The sequence below is a fragment of the Leptosomus discolor genome, chromosome 17 (genome assembly GCF_034619465.1).
Source record: "Leptosomus discolor isolate bLepDis1 chromosome 17, bLepDis1.hap2, whole genome shotgun sequence".
Taxonomy (NCBI): Eukaryota; Metazoa; Chordata; class Aves; order Leptosomiformes; family Leptosomidae; genus Leptosomus; species Leptosomus discolor.
In genome coordinates, this window is record NC_141407.1 from 16,817,537 (window position 1) to 16,823,563 (window position 6,027).

The following is a 6,027-nucleotide window of genomic DNA, read 5'->3' on the forward strand; positions in this document are numbered from 1 at the left end:
GCAGCTCAGAGACTCGTCTCCGAGGATTCGTTTACAGCCCAGGGTAACAGGGTGGGGGTCTCTCCCGGTTTTCTGTCCCCCTCCCACCCCCATCCCACCTTCCCCCCCCCCCCCCCCCCGCCCCCACCCTCCACTCACCCCCTTTTTACAAAAAAAAAAAAAACAAACAAAAAACCAACAAGGAAAAAAAAAAGACAAAAAAAAAAGAGACAGAAAATACCAATTAACCACTTTAAATACGTCACGGACCTTGTTTCACACTGGAAAACAAACAGGATCAAGCAAGCTGGACCGTTCGCCCCCCCCCTCCCCATGTACATACCCCTCTGCCCGCACCCCTGCCCGGCAGGACCCTGCTGCCTCTCCCCCCCGCCAGCCCTGCCCGTGACTTCCCTCCTTACTCCCTGCGCCAAACTGGTGACTCTTGAGCGAAAGAAAAGTGCAATAGCAGCGGGGGTCCCCTCGGATGGGGTCTCTCTGCGGGGCCGGGGGGCTGCCTGCCTGTCCGGGCAGCCTCCGGTGGGCTCCAGCCTCCCGCTGCGGGCGGCGTCCGCATCCCTGCCCCCAGGATGGTGTTTCCAAAGAGGTTTGACCCGTGCTAAGCGGCCGGGCAGGGGTAGAGGGAGGGCAGGGTCTGGCAGCGGACGCTGCGGGGGTCCTGGGGGCCGGCAGAGCATCGTCCCCAGATGGCTGCGGCTGCGGGAGGGGCGAGCAGTTGCTGTGGGACGGGGCCGGGTTGGAGGGTTTCGCCGAAAGTTGTGGGAATGCCGTGAGCGCCGTGGGGAGACCACGGAGCGGGGGTGATGGCGGGGAGCTGCGCCCCGGGGCTCACGTTGGCTTTACACCCGTAACCGGACGGGGGGAGCTGCAGCGGCGACGGCAGCGCCGGGATCGGGCTGAGCCGGCTGCCGTCGAGCCGCCCGACGGGTGTGGGGGCGTCCAGCTGGCAGAAAGGGCGATTCAGGGTCCCCATCCCAAAGGTGCTTTGAGTGCCCAGGAAGGAGGAATGGGGCTTCGGTCCCCGGGAGGTGCGCAATGGGGACAGGGGGACGGGGGCAGCATCGAGTGACAATCATGGGTCCTGCTTTCGGGCGTGTTGCACTCGCCTGGTCCGTCCGGGCTGGGACCCGCCGTGGGGTGAGTCTCGGCTCCCCCAAGATGCACCCGAGCCCCAGACCATCTTCCTCGGGGACAGGGGGTCCCCGCGCAGCGCGCTGTCCCTTGCTTGTCCTCTTTCCCTGGCCTTCGCTGCGTCCTTACTACGATACCCTCGGAACACCTCGCTCCAGCCTGGAGGGAACCGTCCCCGGACCGGGATGTGTCTGTCTCCAGACAAAAACCAGGCTACCTCGGTCCTTGGGAAACGGGCACGTTTTCTCTCGGTAACAGAACAGAAAAACCTTAATTTGATTTTTTTTTTTCCCCCCTGTGCAGAGCCGGGAAGGTGGCGTCGGGGGGAGGAAAGCTTCTGCTTTTACTTTAATCAATTCAAACCTCAACCCTCCGTTTCCTTCACCAGAGGCTCGGTGTCGTTTCCCTGCTCCGAGGAGCTGCTCAGTGATAATTAACGTCCTTCTCCACGGGCAGGTGATTACAGCCACGGAGGGAGGGAAGGGACGGTGGTGTCTGAAGCCGGGGCAGCTTCTCGGTGCTCCTGCTCCGGCCGCTGGATGCCACCATCTCCATCGCCCTGCGGGCGAGGGAACGTGCCTGAGCGCTGCTGGTTGTGCTGGGCCTCGAAGCAATTAGTGAGGAAGCTTAATTAGTCACTGCGGCTCCGCCCGTTCGCTGCTCGCCCGTCTTCCCATCTTGGTTTTGACGGTGTCGCCGGTACAAATCCTGCCTCGCCGGGGAAGGGAGAGCTCCAGGAGCCGTCGGGGCCGCGCTCTCGGGGCCGGCTCGGTCTTTGTCACGACGCCGGGACGCCGTCCTGGGCGATGGCCTTCTGCTGGGCTGAGCCCAAGGGGCGCCGCCGGCTGCCCGCAGAGCCCCGCGCCCGCTCGCCGAAGCAATAACCGCTGGCAGGGCCGGCGAGGAGGGACCCCCGCCCCCGAGGAAGGTGCTCGGGCGGTGCTGGGGGGGCGCGCCAGGGCTGCCGGGGGGGGTGTAGGCGAGCAGAGTTGGGGACGTGGCACGGCGTTCGGCCCTGAAATCTCCGCTGGATCCCAAAATCATGTCCCACCTTGGGGGAAAGCCCCCGGGAAAGCCCCGTGCCCTGACTCGGGGAGGACCCCAGCGGCCCAGGCTGCTGGTTTGGACATTCACGTTATCATCCCCACCGCCTCCCATGGGGGATAGCGCGGGGCTGGGATCTCGTTAACAGGCAATTAGTCGGCTTCTCGTTGATGAAGTGGACAGGCAGCAGTGTGCTCCGTGCTGGGGGCAAGCGCCGGTGCGGGAGCTCGGGGTGGGGGAGTCCTGGGAAAGGGCCAGTTTGGGGGGGGGTCGTTGTGGGGTCCGTCTCGAAACCCATCCCGCCGCTTCAGTAACGAGAGTGTCTGCAAACGGGCGAGGGGCAGGAGCGGGGACCTCGGGGTGGGGGAACACACCGTCCCGGAGGGGACCCCGGGGATGCGCTGGGGTGTCAGGGCGGGTGGTGGGCTCAGGGCGGCAGGGGCGGCGGTCCCGGTGCTGGGGCTGTCACCCGCGGAGCTGGGAGATGCTCTTCACGGCCCCGGTGACAGCAGCGCCTTGGTCACGTGGAAATTTTTATGAGAAAGTGAAATCTTCAGGGTCTTTTTTTTTTTTCCCCCCCTTAAAAGGTATTTTTCCCCCACTCGTTATCACTCAGAGAGGAATATGTTCTCCTGCCACCGCCTTCTCCATGAGACATCTTTTAGTCTCCTGCTTGTCCAGGGAAGGCTCCGGAGCGGTACCGGGAATTCCGGCAGCTGCCCACCCCGTGGCACACACGACCTGGCGGGGACGAGCCGCGGTGGCATCGCCGGAGCCCGGCGGGTTGTGCCGGTTGGATTGCGCCCGCTCGGGTGCTCCCGGCGAGGCAGCAGCCCCGGGGAGGGGAGAAACTCGCAAGATGGGGGACGAGCGCATCCTCTCCCCTTGGGGGTTGGGGACCCCCCGGGCCTGGCACCCCCCTGCCCTCTGTGCGCTGGGCAGGGGCCTGAGCCACCGGGTCGTCCCCTGCGGCGGCGGGGAGTCACCTGCAGTGAACGTAGGTGCCTCTGAGCACCCTGGGGACCGTGACACTGCGGCCCCCCGGCTCCTGCGCCCCCACCGCTGCAGAGACCCCCCCGTCCCGTCGCCCACGTCCCCGAGGAAAGGGCTAAACCTCCGTGGGGTCGGGGACGGGCGGGCTGCGACCCCTGCGGGGGAACCTCGCCTTCCCGGAGAGCGTCGATCGCGGGGGGCTGCGACGGGTGGGAAACCCTCGGCACCGAGAGGGCGCGCGGCGGGGTCAGCTGTGCCACGCGGCGCGGGAAACCCCTCGTCACCGAGAGGGCACGCGGCGGGGTCGGCTGTGCCACGCGGCGCGGGAAACCCTCGGCACCGAGAGGGCACGCGGCGGGGTCGGCTGTGCCACGCGGCGCGGGAAACCCTCGGCACCGAGAGGGCACACGGTGGGGTCGACCGTGCCACGCGGCGCGGGCACCCCCGGGCGGGCGGCGAGGGGCCGAGTGCGGCCGCGGTGGAGCTGCCCCGGCCCGGAGCGTCGCCCGCGCCCGTGAGCGTTGGGAGCGTTTTGTTCTTTTCTTTCTCTCCTCGTGACACCCATCCCACGGCATATCCGAATGTTTCTCGTCGATGCCAGTTATTAGTGCATAAGTGTATTTTGGGGAAAAAAAAAAAGAAAACGGAAAAAAAAGAAAAAAAAAAAAAAAAAAGAATTTTCAATTTATCACTTGTAACCATATATATAAATATATAAATATATATATTAAAAAGTGTTTATTTGCAAAAAATAAAATTGTTTTAACAGTAAACTATCTTATAATAAACTCCCGATTTGTGACGATCTGTTCTTTTGTTAATCATTGACAAATCCTCAGTTGGAGAGTACTGTAACAGCAGCTCTTAACAGCCGCGCCGCCGAGCACCGCGGAGGGGTAACTCGATGTACTGTATGTATTAAAAACAGCTGTATCGAATAAATGTTTATTGATTTTTTATTATTACTATGATCATCGTTATTTTGCAGTTCGGTCGGAGAGTTTGATGCGGGATCCCCTGGGTTTGTCCTTCCTCCGGGGGCGGCTGGTGGTGGCCGAGGAAACCCCCCCCGGGACGGGGATGGAGCGCGTGGTCTTCATCCCAGCGGTGCCCCCAAAACCAGGGTGGGGGGAGCCGGGGTGAGGACTGGTGGCACTGCCCCACGCAGCTGGCAGTGCCCAGTGCCAGGAGGTGCCCAAAAATGCCCCCCCCAAAAGCTGCCCCCGATCCGCCCGCTCTCCCGTTAGCAGCACCCAGCGTCTCCCAGCACCAGGGGCCGCATCCAGAACGGGACCTCTGCTCCCCGGGGGGCTCTGTGGGACTTGGGACACCCCCCCCGGTCACCCCAGCGTGGGAACGAATCCTCTTCCTCATGTCATTTTTGGCACCGAACCCAAACAAACACCAGATTTAGGCCAATCTCCCCGTTGCTGACCGTTAACCCTGCGTTTCCCGACAGACAGTGATGGGGGACCCCCCCGAAACACGCGGCACCGCGATCCCCAGCCCCGGGGGACCCCAGGTGCAAGGAGGGTGCTCCCAGCTCTCACCTTATCAGAGCCCGGGGCCACCCGGTTCTGCTGGCAGCTGCGGGGGGCTGGTGGCAGGGGGGGGTGCTGTGTGTTGCACCCCTCAGCTGCTCGGGCATGGGCGCTCCTGCACAGCTGCCCCCCCAGCACCCACCTGTGCCCACAGCGCCACTATGAGCCCCCCCCCCCCCAGCACCCATTAACCCCCCAAACCACCCACCTGCCCCCCAAACCACCCACTTGCCCCCCACAGCCCCCACCTGCCCCCCACAGCACCCACCCATGCCCAAACCACCCACCTGCCCCCCGCAGCACCCATTTACCCCCCAAACCACCCACTTACCCCCCCACACCACCCACTTACCCTCCACACCACCCATCAAACCCCAAACCACCCATCTGCCCCCCCAAACCACCCACTTGCCCCCCACAGCACCCATTTACCCTCCAAACCACCCACTTACCCCCCCAAACCACCCACTTGCCCCCCCACACCACCCACTTGCCCCCCCCAGCACCCATTTACCCCCCAAACCACCCACTTACCCCCCCACACTACCCACTTACCCTCCACACCACCCATCAGCCCCCCAAACCACCCACCTACCCCCCCCAACCACCCACTTGCCCCCCCCCCCCACCCACTTGCCCCCCACAGCACCCATTTACCCCCCAAACCACCCACTTACCCTCCCACACCACCCATCAACCCCCCAAACCACCCATCTGCCCCCCCAAACCACCCACTTGACCCCCACGGCACCCATTGACCCCCCAAACCACCCACTTACCCCCCCACACACCACCCACTTACCCTCCACACCACTCATCAACCCCCCAAACCACCCATCAACCCCCCAAACCACCCATCTGCCCCCCCACACCACCCACTTACCCTCCCACACCACCCATCAACCCCCCCAAACCACCCATCTGCCCCCCCACACCACCCACTTACCCTCCCACACCACCCATCAACCCCCCAAACCACCCATCTGCCCCCCCACACCACCCACTTACCCTCCCACACCACCCATCAACCCCCCAAACCACCCACTTACCCCCCCCCCACCCATCGACCCCCCAAACCACCCACTTGCCCCCCCCCCACCACCCACTTGCCCCCCACAGCACCCATTTACCCTCCAAAACACCCACCTACCCCCCCAAACCACCCACTTACCCCCCCAAACCACCCACTTACCCCCCCCCACACCACCCACTTACCCTTCACACCACCCATCAACCCCCCAAACCACCCACCTGCCCCCCCAAACCACCCACTTGCCCCCCCCCAGCACCCATTGACACCCCCCCCCACCCACTCACC